The sequence below is a fragment of the Tiliqua scincoides genome, chromosome 2, assembly GCF_035046505.1.
Source record: "Tiliqua scincoides isolate rTilSci1 chromosome 2, rTilSci1.hap2, whole genome shotgun sequence".
NCBI classification, from domain to species: domain Eukaryota; kingdom Metazoa; phylum Chordata; class Lepidosauria; order Squamata; family Scincidae; genus Tiliqua; species Tiliqua scincoides.
In genome coordinates this window covers 244576602-244596456 of record NC_089822.1, presented here as the reverse complement: position 1 = coordinate 244596456, position 19855 = coordinate 244576602, and the positions used below count along the sequence as shown (strand labels likewise).

The window sequence follows — 19855 nt, the reverse complement described above, 5'->3', positions numbered from 1 at the left end:
GGCCAGAAGATTATTTCAGTTGCATCCAGAAGGTCAGGCGAGGCCCTCCAGTACAGGTTTGGAAGTCGCACTGAGTCAAATCTACAGGTTCTGAATCTGCAGATAAAAAGGGCCCACATGTATTATCAGCAGCAATCTTGGCCGCAACTTATGCAGGAACATGAGAGGATGGACACAGTTGCCTCACCCAGCCTCCACCTGACAGACTCCCCTGGTACCTTTACCCTTACTATTGCCTCTGACTACTGCCTACTGCTTCTGACCTTGTGCTTGAAGCAGCACAATATTCAACCCTGGCCCATCCTTAGCTGTTTTCCCCATCTTTGGCCTTCTTGCCTGCCCATACCTGACTGGGACCTCCTGGCCATGGGCAGTTTCAGTGTTACATAGCCAATATGTGACAGAAACATGTGTTTTTTCACTCTCTGTGAAGCTCTACATTTGCTTTAAGTACTATACAAACTCACCAGTGCCACTCTGGAATGAAAAGTAATAACATACCCGTGTTCTTGCTTTTCCACTTTTTTTTTTTTCTGGGACAGGGAAAGAGAGAGCCAGGATTGTGTAGCAGTACTGAAGTTGGACTTTGACCTGGAAGAGCCAGGTTCAAATCCCTGCACAGCCATAAAGCTTCCTGGGTGACCTTGGGTCAGTCACTATCTCTTAGCCTAACCCGCCTCACAGGGTTGTTGTGAGGGCAAAAGGAGGGGAGGAGACATGTACACCACCCTGAGCTCCTTGGAGGAAAGATGGTATAAAAATGTGCAAAATAGAACTAAGTAAACCAAATAAAAAGAGAATGCTACAGTGATAATCAGTTAGAATTGAATTTCAGAATTATATCTATTGAAGAACAGGTAAAACGTGCCTGCAGTAAAAGGTTTACAAATAGTAAAGGGTGTCTGGTGCTTTAAAAAAAATGTCTGTATGTGAGTGTTCTGCATAAGTGAAATCACACTTTATGAATCATTTGGTTTACAGTGGTATGCCAATTGTGAGGTGTCTAAAGTTGCTGGACTCTTTGGTCATCAAATTATGAAGAGGTAGTGAAGTGATAAACAGCACCTTTAACCTACATTTTCTGTGCTCGCTGATACCAGTTAACTTTTCAATATCTATCCAGGTCATCATTGTGGCTCATTTATCAATCCCTACTCGCTTCCCAGCACCTTTGACTTTTCCATTTTTTCCCCAGGTTGCAGGACCAATAGAAATAAATCCTTTAACTGAATAGGACAGGTGTGTGCACACAGAAAGACAGACAGAAAGACTCACCAAGGCCAGCCAACTGATGCGAGTAGTAGATTTGGAGTGCCTTTCACTTCAAGTCCAACGTTGCCTTCCACCAGTCTGCCACCAATGCAAGCCACCGATGCAAGCCACAACAATATGCTTCCCACTCAGTCAAGCGAGAACCAGATCATTCCCCTCTTGATCATGCTCTTTGCCCACTATTGTCAAACTCGGAAGAGCAGGACTTTCAGTTTTATTTATGAGGACCCTGTGAGTTTGTGCAGTCCTAGTAAACAAAACCAGAAACCTCCCATTTCTAGTTGTGACAACAACACAGGAGGAGCACAATAGGAATTTTGAGATTTTTTGTCGCCTTCCAGAACAATGATGGCAGCAGTTCTAAGATGGCATTAGGGGACATCCCAGGTCATGCTGCCCTGACAAACCCACCCACCCCTTCCATTGACACTGCACTGAAATGCAAGGGGCAGCTCTTGTTAATCCTCCTCTTATTTCCCTTACACCAAACTTATTTAAGTACAATCAATCCTTTGAAGAAAAAGACATGATAAATGTCAATTTCTTTAGCTACATCATAGAAGAAAGTTCAAAATAACTTGTGGGAATATATTGAGAGCTAGAGTTGGTTTGCTTCAAAACAACTATGTAAAAATCTGTTGGACCAGGAACACATTATAACACTTCTGTCTTATCTAGGGCAGCTATTAGGAAATGCAGTGAGAAGCTTCTTGTTCTGACAAATCGTGCCAGCGACTCAGAACTTCATCAGAAGCTGTGTGAATGTTCCCCCTGTGGAGATATGCAAAGGCAAGCAGATTAGTGATGTTGCCACCCTCCTGCTTTGTCATCCCAGCCCATGCACAGAATTATTTTTTTTAAAAGTGACTATGTGACACAAGAGAACATTTCTACATGCCCTTAAGGTGCAAGAGGGAATTAAAGATCCCGAGAAGCACTGTTTTCACCAGAGGCAAAAAGTCCGTAAATCAAAGCACAAAAGGACTTCACACACACACACACACAGAGAGAGAGAGAGAGAGTTACTTGCTTCTAAAATGGGAAAAAATGCAATCTCTAACATGATTAAAGACAAAAATTAATCAACCTAGCAGATTCTCCTCTTGGTGGTAGAAGCAAAGAAAAGGGCCCCACCTCCACATTTTCTCCTGTATTTCCACAACTATAAGAGATGCACCTTTTAAATGCAAGGTGAATATGCGGGAGAGGAGTAAGGACTGGAACAACCCCAAGAGGTGAAGGCCCCCACGGCTACAGCTCGGTTGTGAGAAAACCACCTTCACTTTAATGGAAAGTGAAGAAACAATGACAATGAACTAAGGTGAACAGTGTGGGCATCAAACCTCCTGTGGCGGTTTCTTTGCATCTCCTTTTGTTATTTCCTCACAGCTGCCAAATATTGTGACAATGGTTTAAACATAATCATATCTGTAACTAGCCCCCCGTTTCCTCATTTGCACTCTGCAAGCTCACATGCCTGAACCTCCACAGTGACTCTTGCTCCCTCGCCTCGCTGCACAGAACTGCCCAAGTCGCACAATTCATCCCGCAAACCTGATCCAGGCAAATCGTTCTGAATCCTGATTGCTTCTGGTTTCCTGCTTTCTTCACGGATGTGTAGCTCTTTGGGCATCAACAGCAGCCACAAATACCGAAGCATGTATCTCTCTTCCTTTCCATTTACGACAATGGTTTCCAAACTTACTGCAGTTGTGGTGCTCTGTTGCGGCAGCGCCATCGACCGGCGCTGCCGGGCACTGCCATCTTGAATAGCACAAGACCTTGCAAGATTGAAGATGGCAACACCTGGGAAAGCCGGTAAGAAGAGGCCATTGGGGACAAACCACAGCACCGCTGTGAGTTTGTAGCGGCACCCTTGTGCACATAGTTTGGGAACCACTGCTTTTCAAGATCAACGTGCAATAAGAAGTCACTTGGCAAAGTGGAAGGCGGAGCAGCCTGAGAAGCTCTTCTGCCTAAACAGGGCAGATCCATCACCCTTGCTGGTATGCATTCCCCTCACATAAAAATAAATAGATAACCTCTCACAATCACACCCCACTACTAGTGTGGTTGGTGGCAGTGGCAACACGTACTCTTCATCCTCCTCACTCACCCGGCTGCTTAGAAAACCAGTTGGGTGGACAAGACGACACAGTGTGCGTGAGTCACAGCCTGCCCCCTTCCTTTTTGGCTCTGGCACTCTACAGAGTCCTGTTGATTTCAGGACTGTGTAAAGGAAGGAGGCAGTGCCGGTGCTGAAGGCAAGGGAGTGAGCACTGGACCACAAGGAGCTCTCTCTCCTTACTACACAGCTGCTTTCCCAAGTAGCCAGAGGAGTGTGAAAAAGGACAAGGAAGTGGCCACGGTAGCAAGAACAGCATTCTTTTTTTCCCAGAAGTGCTGGAGGCGGAAGTGGGCTGCCACTACCCCAATTCTCTTCCTGCTCCTTCTCAGAGAGGCAGCAGGCCTTCTCTGTGTGGGCAGCAGGCCTGAGGGGGGGGCAGACATGGGGTACAGGGCACCCTTTGACACTCCACTGCTCCCCCTCCAACTCACTGCTGCATGAGTGCTTTGTTCACTCTCATGGTAGATTGGCCCTGTGGGGCAGAGAAATCTCTTGACAAATTTGTGGACATTTTCAAAAAACCTCTTAAATGGGGAATGTAATGGGTTACATACACATGCACACACACCTATCCTACACCACGGAGCCAATCCAAATGCATCTCAGTAGAACCAACCAAAGGTTTCTCAGTGCCTGAGGTAGCATACCAAATGCCACTCCCCTTGCATGGTAGTACACTAGCCACTTGCTACCTGCGCTGCTTCTCCTCACAGATTTGGAAAGAGGGGAATGGAGCAGAATAGGAACCTCAGAGATGCCAAGTGTGATGAACTAACTTTAAAGATGCTTTAGATCCCATCACTCTCCTCACTTCTTCAAGTCCTGAGAGCAGGAAGAAGTGGAGCGGTGGATGCTAGTGACTAGATGGAAGTGGGTTCCCCACCATCAATCTGCTGCTTGAGGAAGGTGTCTCAGCCTCAAGGATGGGCCTATCCTGGCCCTGGAAGGAAGGAAGGAAGGAAGGAAGGAAGGAAGGAAGGAAGGAAGGAAATAGTCACAGACACTTCTAGTTTGACCAGAAATGTGCTGTTTCAAGCTGGAGCACCAAAGTTAAAAAAAATTGTTAACATCTAAATAAATTACTCAGCTGGAGTGGCAGTATTTAGTCAGAGACTGGTTGTGCATCTCTCTGCTCCACAAGGCCAGATCTCAAAGCAATGGAATAATTCTTCTCCGCTCCACTTTTGACTTCACGAGGCTTTGGCTCTGGCCTAACCTGCCAATATTTGAGGGAAATGAAGATGAACTAGGCTATATTTCTTAATATACTACCCTTGCTATTATTTTGACAGCCAACAAGCCTAAGAACAAGACCTGGCATAAAAGTAAAACTCCCCGCAGAGCATCTCGAAGCAAAACCAAGCACTGAACCATGTAAATCGGCTGGCAACAAAATGTCTTCACATATAACATGCCCATCAAAGGAAACCCTTAAAGGGAAATATTCCACCTTTGGGGAAGCAGGGCTAGGTGTAAATATGGTGATGAGGAAGTAGCCTCTATGTATCACCACGGCTGTGCTTATTAGCAGAGAACACATTGCTGAGAGGCTGGAAGCTCAGTGGCACACCAGATGCTTTGGATGCCAAAGATCCCAGGATCAATCCCTGGAATCTCTAGGTAAGGCTGGGGGGGGGGGGAACCTTTGCCTGAAACACTCTAGTGCTGCTGTGAGCTGCAGCAGTAGAGCTGCGAGGGAGCGCAGGTCACACCAGGTGACACGCATGAGGAAGTGGCACCACCACTAGCCAAAATTTTTTAAAATCTTGGTATTTTTGAATAATACCATCATGTTATACATCATTCAATGAGTAATTTCATACAGAACGCAATGAAACACACCATGTTGAAATATCTCTACTCTAACAAAAGGTATAGCCAAAAAACCAGTGGTCCTACTACATGGGAGGAAGTCCATCATGGGGGTTGACACGTGGGCCTCCCATAATGGGTGACACAAACCCTAGAGACTCCACTGAGCTGTGGGACAGTATTTTGCTAGAAGCACCAATGGTCTGCTTTAGAAGAAAGAAGACACAGGACTTATACTAAAAATTAAGCACTACTCCACCTCCATAACCAGTAAATGACAATCAACAAATACGTATGTTACATGTACAGAAATAAGCAAAAAGATAACTCCCGTCATAAAACCCAGCTCAATTTTTTTTCCAAAGAGGCCCTGGCCTCCATTCTCCAAGCCCCGTAAACTTTGGATAAAAGCTCCTTCTTGTGACACTCCCTTTCCTTGACACTCACACGGTCAGCCTCATGACCTGTCTTTCAGTGGATATGGTGAAGAAGGCTTAACTATACCCACTATAATAACTGCTAACTTGCACTTAACACTGGGAAGATTTGAGAAGGAAGACACAAAATCAACTGAAATCAACTGAACACACAAAATCAACTGAAACATCTGAAAGAACACACTGTGCCAAGTTTCTTTGCTTTATGCTCAGTGAGATTCTAACCTTCCATAAGAGGTCAGATAATCAAGTTTGTGGAGGTTTCTGTGCAATGTTTGTGAGCAAGTTCCATAGGATGCTAACTGATCAGTGTTAACTAACATAGGGCAAAATCCTAACCAACTTTCCAGCACTGGCCTAGCTGCACTAAAGCCCCAAGGTAAGGTAACGAACATGCCCTTTCCTTGAGGAGGCCCCCTTGACTGCCTCTCCACTGCAAGATGCAGTGCACACCATATTGGCACGGCTATGTCAGTGCTGGAAAGTTGGTTAGGTTTGCGCCCATAGACACATGTAGTAAAGGGAATTCTCTACTTGCAACCCAGATTGAAAATCAGGACTGCTGGAGGTCAAGTCACGAGTGGGTGGGATGCCAGGGTCTCTGAAAATCATGGCTGCTTGGGCTATAATTGAGACAGCTGGAGGGCAAGGACATGTCCTCTGGGGAAGATGGATTAGGTATTGCCTAATAGGGTTCACTCAGCAGACTCTCAAAGGCCATGAACTGAGGGCACACAATATGGCCATCTTGCTGCAGATAAGCAGGTATAGGTGTGGATCAGTTTCAGGAAGGGTAACTACCAGGACTATATGTGGGTGGCTGCCATATATCACCCTGAGCTGCATGGCAAGATACTAATGTTTTTGTACACACACACCAATTGCAGAAGCAACTCCCCATTGGACAAGGGAAAAAAGACTTCCCAGCCTTTATTACAATGACTTTCCACAGCAATTACATTCACAGTGTGAACATGCACCTGATTATTTCAGGGACTGATAATGAACAGCACTGAGTGAAAGAATCTATTAGGAAAGAAAATATCAGACTTGTTTGAACTTGGTGAATTCAGCAGGACAACGGCTTCTGCTTCAATTGCCGTGGCGTCAGAAAGGATCCGAATGTGCCTTCCATTAGCACGTTACTCAGAACCTTTTCACAAGGCAAGGAGGGAGGATATTGTGCTCCAACAAATACCGGCAGGCCCAGGTTCAGTAACAAAAACAAAGATTCAATAACTTTTTTAGCTGGGTTATTTCAGTGCAAACCTAGGTACATGGAGAAGTATGAGATTTTCCACGTGATTGCAGACAACTCCATCCTAACCCTTTAGAGCAGTGTTTCTCAAACTGTGGGTCAAAATCCACTAGGTGGGTCGTGAGCCAATTTCAGGTGGGTCCCCATTCATTTCCATGTGTGTTTTATTTTTCCTATATTACACTTGATGGTATGTGACTGCATTTGGGGAAATGCTACAGATCCGTACTTTTAACAGGTTACTATGTATATGTTTTTAACAATGATAGTAAATGGGACTTACTCCTGGGTAAGTGCGGGTAGGATTGCAGCCTAGGATTGTTAAAAATATTCATGCTTGATGATACCACTTCTGACCATGCATCAGTTCCAGTGGGTCTTGACAGATTCTCATTTTAAAAAGTGGGTCCCAGTGCTAAAAGTTTTAGAACTGCTTTAGAGAGACATCTAAGGCCCATGCAGGCATTCTGTGTTCACATGGAAAGAAAATATTATGATTGGGGTGACAAACCCATCTCTCTCCAAGCACCTGATCTCCAGGCATTGCTCAAAACATCAGCATGGGGGATTCAGTGCATCAACAAATTCATGTGCCCCATACACTGGAAAAATTGGGAGTATGGTTTGGCTCTTAATGTCTATTTTATATAAAGTTTTAGTTGTATTATATAGTTTATGTATTTTAATTGTTGTTAGCCACCTTGAGTGCCCATTGGGGAGAAAGGAGGGGTTAAAAAAATCAAGTAGGCAGGCAGGCAGATCATTACTACATCAATACAACCTGGATTTTCCTAGAGGCTGGATAACTGCAGCAAGTTATCTTTCTCTCCAAGAAGTGACACAGCTGGAATACAACCAAGGCTGGTGCTACAGATGCTGCCATGGAAACAAATACATCCAGTTGCAAACCCAACCTCAAACCCTTGAACATGATCTTTTAAAGGAGGGATGGCAACCTTACCAAAATCTAGTCAAACATCTCTTCCCTCAGTCAATGGGCCATTAACCAACAGCATCTCTGCCCAGGGGTGTTTCTCGTTTCTCTTCCAGGACTGAAAGACCCATGAGAATTTATGAGCGTTCACATTAGTCACTTAGAAATCTAGTTCTGCATCCCCTTTTCTGCTCCTCACTGTTCCTTTCTCAAGCCTCCCCCTTGAACCTCATGTGGGAAAGGGGAGCAAGCAGCAAAAGATTTCCACCCCCTTAGCAGCAAATTTTATATGAAGCATCTTTCTCTGCCAAGAATAATGGATTTATTTCATGGGGGGCCCCCATGATCACCAGCATCAAATGACTCTCCATGTACTATCTGCAGCCAATGAAAGGTCTTTCAGAGTTATCATTTCTAAAGCATTTCCATTGTACACTGTGAACTACAGGTTATTTGCCTAAGCCATGTGTCAGCAGAACCCAGGCAAGCTTAAGAACATAAGAACAGCCCCACTGGATCAGGCCATAGGCCCATCTAGTCCAACTTCCTGTATCTCAGTGGCCCACCAAATGCCCCAGGGAGCACACCAGATAACAAGAGACCTGCATCCTGGTGCCCTCCCTTGCATCTGGCATTCTGACATAGCCCATTTCTAAAATCAGGAGTTTGCACATACCTATCATGGCTTGTAACCTGTGATGGATTCTTCCTCCAGAAATTTGTCCAATCCCCTTTAAAAGGCATCTAGGCCAGATGCCATCACCACACCATGTGGCAAGGAGTTCCACAGATTAACGAAACGCTGAGTAAAGCTTTTGAGATGCTGCTGTGCTTCAGCTGAGCCATTCCTTTCAAAAGACACACTAGACCTTTGTAAGGTTATCAAGACCTGTGCCAATGCCATACAGCGCTTGGTGAATAGTTACTACATATCCATAACTATTTTTGCATATGCGGTGTTTCGAGAGACATTGTACGCACAACAATGTTCCATGCTCTTAAAGGACAAGCATGACTACTTTTTGAAAGTTTAATTGGGAGTACAAGCAAATATATAGAAGGATATAACCATATTCTCAAGCAAGCAAAAAAGACCGTAATTGCTCTGGGCATTATCCGCACTTAGGATAGAAAATCTTTCAAATGCCAGTTACAAAATGCTGAAACTTTTGCACCATTATATGCATGTCATCTCACAAGATTCTATGGAGATTACACTGAGATTATATTTAGCTGCGTGCTCCATGGGTAAGTCAGGAAGATGTCACTACCACATTTTTTTTTTTTTGCTTCCTTCTTGGCACATGAACAAAGTTTGCAGTATATCCTTAAGTAATTGTATTTGCCTTTAGCAAACATGCTGTTTGAGTTCTCAAAGAAAACGCAGATATAGGCTGATAAAAAAAATTACTCCAACTCAAAAATGCATTGACAGATGTATAATCTACCAGGGGATTTCTGCAGACATTTCTTTCAGCGGCGAATCACGTTTATTTAAAGCTGTTCTAATGTACTAACGTATGGTACTGCCTCGTATCCATTACAGAAGAAAAAAGCTTATGGAAATTCAAAGTGACCTTGTAAAGTTTCTATTTAAGGGAAATGCATTCACATGTATCCATTTCCCTGTACAGGTATAACAAAGATCATGCATGCGTTTATTTTACAGTGTGCATGTGGCCTTCGGAAGCCATGGACTTCTGAAAAACAGATGTTAACATCTGAGGTGGTTATGGTTCCATGGGGACTGTGGTATGTGTCCTGTTGAACATCTGGATTGGCTCAAAGACAAGATAAAAATAGGATATCTCCAATAAACAATCTCTTATTTGGGACAAGCAAATCGCGATAAAAGGGAGACAGGCCACAGTGATCTAAGGTTTTTTCAGAGGTACAAGATGCTCATCTCATTTGGCAAGTGCACTGACACAATCAACATAAAAGTACAGTGTGGGGTTGGGCCTGCTCTGCATTATAGACCAATCCAAATTATAGCAAATGAGCTTACATTTCCCCACGTTAACTGTTCAATCCACTATAGTAGGGGCCTTCAAACCCCGGCCTAGGGGCCAGATGCGGCCTGTGGCAAGCCTCTTTCTAGTCCTTGGCCAGCCTCTGATCTCCTGAAAGCTTCTGGTTCAGTTGACCAAACACAACCAAAGTTGTGCTTGTGGGCAGGGAAATGGGGGTCCATTTAAGTGTGTGCTTTATTTCTTGCTGCTGCTTGGAGAAATTCTGAACATTTGAGGCCATTCATTCATTTATGCACTCATCTAAGTTCCATCTCCAAACCTGCAATCCTAACCACATTTTCCTGAGAGTAAGCCCCATTGAACAAAATAGGACTTACTTCTGAGTAGGCCTGGTAAGGATTGTGCACTAATGTATTTATTTAAATTTTATATTTAATTTTTTTTTCTGGTCCTCGACACTGTGCCAGATATTTGATGTGGCCCTTCGGCAAAAAAGTTTAGAGACTCCTGCACTATAGGACAGCTCACATCACTGTGGTCCAGTAAAGAGTGCAACTGAGCATCCATTCTTGTGTAGAGCAGTGGTTCCCAAAATTCTTTGATTGGCAGCTCCCTTGACCTATACTATACATTCCAATACATTGTATAGGGTGGTGCATTTTTTGCGAGGACTCCACTGCTCCCCCAGGCTGGTTTCTGTGGCTCCCCGGGGAGCCACGGCTCACAGTTTCGAAACCACTGATGTAGTTTTTCACTTGTGAGCTGATACTCTCCAGTGCGTTAAAAATACTGTTTCATTCAAATGCATAATTATCCTGAACTCTAAATCTGCATTTTATCTATCCATTTCAGAGTTGCTACTGTGGCCCTTCCTAGAACCTTTTTCAGTTCCTTTAATATTTTACTCCCAAACAAATTTCAGAATCTCCAAAATCTACATAAGAACATAAGAACATAAGAACAGCCCCACTGGATCAGGCCATAGGCCCATCTAGTCCAGCTTCCTGTATCTCACAGCAGCCCACCAAATGCCCCAGGGAGCACACCAGATAACAAGAGACCTCATCCTGGTGCCCTCCCCTACATCTGGCATTCTGACTTAACCCATTCCTAAAATCAGGAGGTTGCGCATACACATCATGGCTTGTACCCCATAATGGATTTTTCCTCCAGAAACTTGTCCAATCCCCTTTTAAAGGCATCTAGGTTAGACGCCAGCACCACATCCTGTGGCAAGGAGTTCCACAGACCGACCACGCGCTGAGTAAAGAAATATTTTCTTTTGTCTGTCCTAACCCGCCCAACACTCAATTTTAGTGGATGTCCCCTGGTTCTGGTATTATGTGAGAGTGTAAAGAGCATCTCCCTATTCACTCTGTCTATCCCCTGCATAATTTTGTATGTCTCAATCATGTCCCCCCTCAAGCGTCTCTTTTCTAGGCTGAAGAGGCCCAAACGCCGTAGCCTTTCCTCATAAGGAAGGTGCCCCAGCCCCGTAATCAACTTAGTCGCTCTCTTTTGCACCTTTTCCATTTCCACTATGTCTTTTTTGAGATGCGGCGACCAGAACTGGACACAATACTCCAGGTGTGGCCTTACCATCGATTTGTACAACGGCATTATAATACTAACCGTTTTGTTCTCAATACCCTTCCTAATGATCCCAAGCATAGAATTGGCCTTCTTCACTGCCGCCGCACATTGGGTCGACACTTTCATCGACCTGTCCACCACCACCCCAAGATCTCTCTCCTGATCTGTCACAGACAGCTCAGAACCCATCAGTCTATATCTAAACTTTTGATTTTTTGCCCCAATGTGCATGACTTTACACTTACTGACATTGAAGCGCATCTGCCATTTTGCTGCCCATTCTGCCAGTCTGGAGAGATCCTTCTGGAGCTCCTCACAATCACTTCTGGTCTTTACCACTCGGAAAAGTTTGGTGTCGTCTGCAAACTTAGCCACTTCACTGCTCAACCCTGTCTCCAGGTCATTTATGAAGAGGTTGAAAAGCACCGGTTCCAGGACAGATCCTTGGGGCACACCGCTTTTCACCTCTCTCCATTGTGAAAATTGCCCATTGACACCCACTCTCTGCTTCCTGGCCTCCAACCAGTTCTCAATCCATGAGAGGACCTGTCCTCTAATTCCCTGACTGTGGAGTTTTTTCAGTAGCCTTTGGTGAGGGACCGTGTCAAACGCCTTCTGAAAGTCCAGATATATAATGTCCACGGGTTCTCCCACATCCACATGCCTGTTGACCTTTTCAAAGAATTCTATAAGGTTTGTGAGGCAAGACTTACCCTTACAGAAGCCATGCTGACTCTCCCTCAGCAAGGCCTGTTCGTCTATGTGTTTTGAGATCCTATCTTTGATGAGGCATTCCACCATCTTACCCGGTATGGATGTTAGGCTGACCGGCCTATAGTTTCCTGGGTCCCCCCTCTTTCCCTTTTTAAAAATCTGGTGTGCTATCCTATGAAAGACCTTGGTTGCTAACTTTCCCCCCAAAGGTAGACTATCAAAGCAGTCTGTCTCCAAGGGAGCATGCAAAATGCATTAAAGCGAACTCTTTATTGTCTGATATCTGCCACATTCAACTGATGCACATATCCTCATCAACTTTCTCTTCCCTAGTAGGCAGGAGAGAGTATTCCCTTCTGACATATTTGTTCAGTTCCTTTGCAACTAGACACAGTTTTCTTAGGATTCCACCTCCACCACCTAATGAAAGCACCGTCTTCCTAATGAAAGCATCCATTCTGTATCCTTCTCTCTTTTGGATTATTAACAGGATTTATATACCGCTTTTCAACAAAAAGTTCACAAAGTGGTTTACAGAGAAAATCAAACAACTAATGACTCCCTGTCCCAAAAGGGCTCACAATCTAAAAAGGTGCAAAAGAACACCAGCAGACAGCCACTAGAAAAGACACTGCTGGGGTGAGGAGGGCCAGTTCTTCTTCCCCTGCTAAATACTAAAAGAGGAGCATCCACTTGAAAAAGTGCCTCTTACTCAGTTAGCAGGGGTTAATAGTGAAGGACACTTTCCAGCACTGACATAAGGGCAATGCAGCTTCGAGGTAAGGGAACAAACATTCCCTTACTTTTAGGAGGCCTCTGTGAGTGCCCCCCAACTGCAGGATGCAGCACATGACCCATTGGTACTGCTATGCCAATCTGGAAAGCACTGACATAAGGGGTTCTTCTTCAATCTTAGGGGATTGTGCCCTAAGATTCCAGCCTTCCTGTAAGTACAAGCTCTATGAAGGCATGTATGTTAGACCAATAATAGTCTGAAAGGTTTATTTACTACTTAGTTGTTAAGTTTATCTGTAAGTACAGCTGGAAATAGTTTGTTCAACACAGGCTCCCTCTGGGCAAAGGAGCTGGTGTAGCACAGTGGCTAAGAAACTAAGCTGTGAATCTGGACTTCCCCTTTTGAATCTTCTGTCTGTTGTGAAGTCACTAAGTGGTCTGAAGCCAGCCTCTCTCTCTCAGCCTCAGTCACCCAGTTACAACATGGAGATAATAATATTTGCCTACCTGGACTGGTGCGAGGTCTGCATCCAATAATATGTGTGAAGCACTTCACACACTCAAAAAGCACTATGCACATGTTAAATTGGTTAACTTCTATGCACTGGTTAACTGTAGTCTAGTCTGTGTCTAGTTTTGTGTCTAGACTTGTAGACTTTTGTAGTCTAGACTTGTGTCTAGTGCCACAAGTGGCACATGTTCCCTCTTACCACTACAAATGTTACTGATTGGCTCATCTCTTTCTTTCACTTTCATTTCCATTTTACAAATACCTTTAACCTAAATTATTTCCCTATTGTAAGATTGCAGCTTTCCTTCTTCTCTTAACAAAAAAAACAACACTTTCAATACATAGGGGTTTCCACTTTAATTCATTTAGGTGAACATACCAAATAGCATTTACCTATATCCCCAAGTTAATTCTATAACCAAAAAGCGTCCCATTGATTTCTAATGAAATTGCCCACTCGTTACTTCTCAGAAAACAGCACTTACATATAATCCTTCAATACTGTTCCTCCCCAGTTTGCACACACCGTCTCTCATGTGCACTCACTGCTTCTGACAGCAGGCTTTAGCCAAGTGACTGGACCTGTTGCACAAAGAGTAGCATTTATCCACACCAGCACATAGCTAAGTTCCAGCCACACGTTTTGCAGCAGGCTGCAGCATTTCCTGGTTCATTCAGCTATGGTCTGTTTGCAGAGTTTTCTGTTATCTTGACTTGTTGATTGTTTCCGGTCTTTTCTGCATTCGAGTCGCTGTTTAAAGTGCCAACATTTGGGTCGGTCTCTTTTATTTTTAACTGGCACAGATATTCTTGGTTTCTTGTCACACTCTGACAGCTTCCGCTAAATGGGGATCCATGTCTTGCGAAATCGTCTAAGCGGCTTTGATTGTCTAATGACAATTGCAATCTAATATGATAAGAGCCTGTGAAGGGTCCATAGCCACAGCTCTGACTCATCAGCTTCAAGGCTCTTGAAACATTTTCAAAAATGACTCACCTTCTTCCCCTCTCTTGTGAAACTTGTATCTCTCAAATGACTACCTGTTCCACAGCATGAAAACACTCTTCCAACTTTGACATAATTGTATCATAGCTTGCCCTCTCAGCCTGGTTTAGCAGCAGGCATTTAAAATCCTCCTCCTTCTAGTTCTGAAATACATCCAACAACAAAGCTACTTCCCGATTAACCTTTCGGATCATAACCCACTTCTTTCATATACGTGTCACATCTGTGACTCTTTTTCAAGACTGCGATTCTTCAGGGACGGTCAGATATTTAGTCTCTGCAGCTTGCTACATCCTTTATGAAAGTCTTTCTTTGGATGCCAATTTTCTTTGGCACCCCAATCCTGATGCAATAATATGCCTTCTTTACTGCTGATTGATTGAATTAGAGACAGTATCTGGTTTTATTCTGCATCCAAATCTGCTGTGAATTAGCCTCACCTTCAGCTAACACTCTTGGATTCGCTGAAATAACTGCTATGTGGGCTAATATAAATTGTGCTTAAAGGAGAAAGAAAAAAAAAGCACACTCTCCCAACAAAAGTGCAGAGAGTCACTTTTGTGCAGAATACAACAGCTCGGGATGACCACACAAAAGTATAGTTGTGAACCTGGAACAAGCAGGGCAGAGTGTAGGTTTTACAATTAGCTCAGAATATGGCCTTGCAATTTCATCCCCTCAGAGCAGCGGTTCCCAAACTCACTATGGTCATGACACCCTTCTTTCATGGCAGCCTCTTCTGCCATGGCAGTGCCCAGGAGGGCCATGAAGATAGGGCAGCCAGGGGCATCCCGCAGCACCCCCAAGAATTCGTCACGGCAGCCTCAGGCATGGTGGTGCAAAGTTTGGGAACCACTGCCTCAGAGTTATGTTCTCTTTAACCCTCCCCCCATCAAATTAGGGTAACATAATTTATCCCTGCTAACTGGGCAAAGAGGCAAGTTTTAAAGTGATGCTTCTCTTATATTTAGCAGGGGGGGGGAGCAACTATACAATATCTTTTCCAGCGGCTGTTTGCTGGAATCTCTCTTGAACCTTTTTTAAGCCTGCAGGTAATTTTGGGAACCATTATTTTGATAGGTATAATTTGTTGTTGCTGAAAAGTGGCATATAAATCTTCTTAATAGCAATACCAATATAGGTCCAGACTCCCTAACCACAGTTTCAGAACCTGTGATTTTAACTAACTGTGGGTTCTGAACCCACGGTGGAAGCTAGACCTGAACTTCCTTGTCAAGGCTGCAGAAGCTGCATGTGGCCTCTACAGACTTCAGAAACGCTTTCAGAGCAGGGAAGCCGAAGTACCCTTTGCCAAAAACCAACAGTACCCTTTAAACTGCTCCTGGCAGCATTCTGAGGCCCAAAGAGGACTTGGCCCTCAGAAAGGTTCTGAACACAACCTGAACAAAGTTCCAGTCATGTTCAGAGTCCCTGTGGGTTGGATCCCATGGTTTTCATTAACTGCAGGTTTCTGTGGGGGGGGGGGTTATAACCGCAGGTTATGTGTGGGGGGGGTCTGGGTATAGCTTCCCCATATATACAGAGACCACATGTATAATAGCCCAATAGCTAGATTTCCAGTTCTAAAAGACAGGGAGCTGTTTTGACTAATCACAACATGGTCAATTGTTCATTTGGACAGCTCTTCAACTACTTCCTGAGAGGTCAAAGAATTATTCTACTCTCCATGGGGCGTCATGCAAGCAAAACCACGGAGTGAGTCAATAATTCCCACAACTTCAATAAAAACATAGTTCCGAATACGAAGTAAGAGAAGGAAGATCAAGGAACATCAAAGGCAATCACCCGGCTCCACACCAGAGCTAACATGACACTCACTAGGTAGACAGAAAGACTCTTTAATGTTACAAGCTGCTTCTTCAGAGGCATGCAAACGAAATGTGTGTGCTACGCATCTCCTTTGGAGAACACAGACTTCCCTCTCCATATAGATAAACCCAGAAATCTCTGGGAGAAGCACAAAAGCAAACTCTGGTCACATTGCTAGCTTTCTCCACTAGCCCACTCTCCATTCATAAAGAGAGGAACAAGGAAGAACAAAGGGATGAGCATCTCTGCATTGTTGTGAGCAGAAAAAAATGTGCCACTGTTCCCAGACCTCATATGCCTTGCCCATTATTGGATGAAGCCTTTACAAAGTGCCACAGTTTCCATTATGCAATATACCACAAATTTTATATGGCATCCCAGTATGGATGCCGGCATTAAATAACACAATTGAAAGGGTTCAATCTAAATTTATTTACAAAGTTCTCGGCTTACCGCACCGCATTCCCTATGCAGCATTCTGCCTGGAATCAGGTCAACATAGACTAGAGTTACATGCATGGTCTAGTTTTTTAAAATACTGGGCCAAAGTCTTTTTCAGGGCTGATCACGATTTGCTGCTAAAGGGGCTGTTGACTGATTCAACCTTAACTCCTTGCCTAGTACTATTTTATAAAAACACTCAACAGATGGGCCTTGAGGCCGATCTAAAAGGGGTCCCCTCTCCTGAGGTTATCACCAGGCTTTTGACAACCAGACTATATGATATAGAAAGGCAAGAGATTCTAGGCACAGTATGGAAAAAATGCTCTCCTTTGAACTTTCAACTTAAAATTACAACTGGTCAACAACCAAAATATCTGTCCCTCCTAATGCACCCCCTGGAGAGAAGGGTCTTTACCTTGGCATGTTGTAATGTGAACCCCTCTAATGACTTACATGGCAGATTCAGAAATGCCTCCTGGGAAGATGGTTTATGTAGCTGCAATTTAGGCGACATAGAATCATCCAAACACATTATGTTGCGCTGTCCCAGATATCAAGCGCTAAGACAGCAATTTCTCTCTCCCTTGCTCAATGCTAAAACAGGGCATTCTGAGAACACTATAATTCAATTCCTTCTAGCAGGTGACGTAAAGCATACAACCTTCTCAGTCGCACAGTTCCTAAATTTGAGTAATCTGAATTGAGCCAAGCTTTCTGTACCAAGCAATCACTGAGTAGATTACATCTTGGCAATATCTGTAGAGTAACTGATTGTTTTCTGTCTTTTAAATAATTCATGTGTGTATGTAAAATGTAATGTATATTTGTATCTGTGTGTACACGTAGGTGCGCACATATACATATATTTGTGTACTGCTTAGGTTTCTATTCTCTCTACGGTTTCTGTACAGAGTCTTCACCCATCAAACGTTTATGCCTAATAAAGGTTTTGTTGATACATTATGCAGAATTGTGGGCATTTTGGCAGAAAAGTACCTTTAAAAAAACCACCAAAAAGTTCATCTAACTCCCATGACCATGTCCGAGTATACCTAAGGGAAAGGTAGCATGAAGAGAAGCTATTCGCATGGCTGTTATCACAAAGAGTGCAATGCTAACTTGCCCCAAAAACAGGCAGACCAGCAGGTCCGCGTTTCATCTAGCACAAGTTTGCAGCCGAAAGCAGCACAGCCCAAGGCAAGGGGAAACGTTTACCCTTACTCCATGTCATGCTGCAGCAGCCCCAATGCGTCTACTTGGATCTGCGCCACCTGATGAGATGGCACAGATCCAAACAGAACAGAGCGGCCAGGGCTGCTCCGTGTCGCCCCCGGCCAGGATCCAGCATAATAGCCGGGTCCTGGCCCCATCTCCTGCTCCCCACCCACCCCTGGGAATGTCCACCCTCCCTCCCCCCATACTGAAGCACCTCCCTTTCACCTCCTTCCTGCCCTCCCCATGCCCCCCCAACCCCTGCGTTGGCTGACCTCAGCCAACGTAACTCACCTTCTCCCCAGGGTCCACTTTATGGCACTTTTGTGACACTCCCAGGCCATCGCAAGGGACTTGGGTTGGCCCAAGTGCCTCTCAGGATTGTGCCCAAAGTGAATTAGATGAAAACTGTAGTGTCCCAGGTGTTGCTCGGCCAATCTGGATACAGCAGTCTGTCCAAGTAGATAGGAAATCTCATTTCAGTGCATTCCCTTCACCATCTTCCCATGGGTTTGTATAACACATGAAGCTTGCTTGGGTTAGACTAGCGTATGCCAAGTCAATCGTTACCTGTCTGCTACATATCTATATATTACATTGTCACCACTTCTTCAACAACCACTTGTTTTGCACTCACTTGCACCATTTCTGAAGAAAGAGGGAAGGCTCCCTTAATTGTCAGCAGTGTAGACATGGCTTAAAATATGCTATCACACCCACATCCCAATTCACATTTATGGGAATGAAAATCAATCAAAGTGTTTTCACTAACAGTATGGTAATTGGGCTTACATGAACCTGGCTTACATAGACCTGGCCCATGGAAGGCCAACATATGGATCATGTTGCTCTTGGCGCTTTCAGGGGATATGTACTTCTCTTCAAGAAATGACATTTAGATTCAGAGTCTAACAGCCCAATCCTAACCTGCCCTGAAGCAGACTGGCCAGCTGGCCTATGCTGCATCCAGAGCAGGATTGGGCCGGGTTTCAGTGCTACTCAGAGTAAGGGCAATTCATTCCCCTTACCTTGTGTCACACAGCAGCTGCCCCAGTGAGGCTACTCAGATCTACTCAGATCGGTGTAAGGTTGGGTTGCCAGGCAGTGGGGATGAGATCCAGCCTAAGTGGACCCCCCTTCCGGGTCCAGTTCTCCCACTGGCCTGCCTGCTGCCAGCCCCCCCTGCCCCAGAATGCCCCTGTTCCACGCCACCCTCCCCAGATCCCTGACTTGGCCAGCACAAACTCACCATTCCGCCAGAGCAGCAAGGCTAGATTTGGCCTCCTGACTCCCGCAATGGCGCAGAAGTGCCTTATGGGACTTGAGCCAGCCCAAGAGCAGTCCTGGATTGTGCTCTAAGTATCAGCAACAGTTTGATGTTCCAGATGCATTCATGTATGCAAGAATGCTTGCATGCATATCTTCATACACTCTTCCACATAATAATAAGTACTGGTACATTTTCCTGTGAATCACTGCAAATGAAAATATTCATTTTTTTCTCTTCTTACATAACAGGTAGTCATTTTATAATTTCTCCAATGGACACACCTTCTTGTGCTCTCTCTTCCATTTGCATTAAATCGTTTTAATTAGTCCACATTGCCTCGATTAACTGCTTCTTGTTTTAACAGGGCTAACTCCAGTTTGCCTTGCAGAGACCAAACTAAGCACCTTACACTCTGGGAAATCTAGTGAGCTCCCGATGAAAAGACTTGACTAAAAAGATCAGACATCAGAAAAGGGCAATAACCCTTGAACGGAACATCAGGGGAGTTCATTTGTAAGGGTTTGCAGTGGCATGCTCAAAGCACAAAACTCACATTCATGGGATTGAGCGCTGCCTGAATTAAACAAAGGAGAGGGGAATATATTTCTTCAAGATGCCTGAGATTCGATGTTGCAGCGGTTTTGAAAGCGCTTTGGTGACCGTTTTGCTAAAGGAAGTGGGAAGTGGGAAGATGAAAAACTCACTGATGTTTCCAAAAAGGTTCTT

At 44.4% G+C, this 19855-nt stretch overlaps 1 protein-coding gene across 12 annotated transcripts in view; it reads right to left on the bottom strand.

Annotated features, from left to right (window-relative positions):
* The window catches only part of FHIT (fragile histidine triad diadenosine triphosphatase), a 1225929-nt gene that overhangs the window by 799309 nt on the left and 406765 nt on the right, over positions 1–19855 (bottom strand). The window contains exon 1 of one of the 12 annotated variants that reach the window (XM_066616403.1): positions 1276–1299. The exons of 10 other annotated variants lie outside the window; for them this stretch is intronic. The gene's annotated coding sequence lies outside the window, so the exon portion shown is untranslated. Of the gene's footprint in view, positions 1–1275; positions 1300–19855 lie in introns of those variants that run through there. One more of the 12 variants, XM_066616402.1, reaches the window with a different exon arrangement.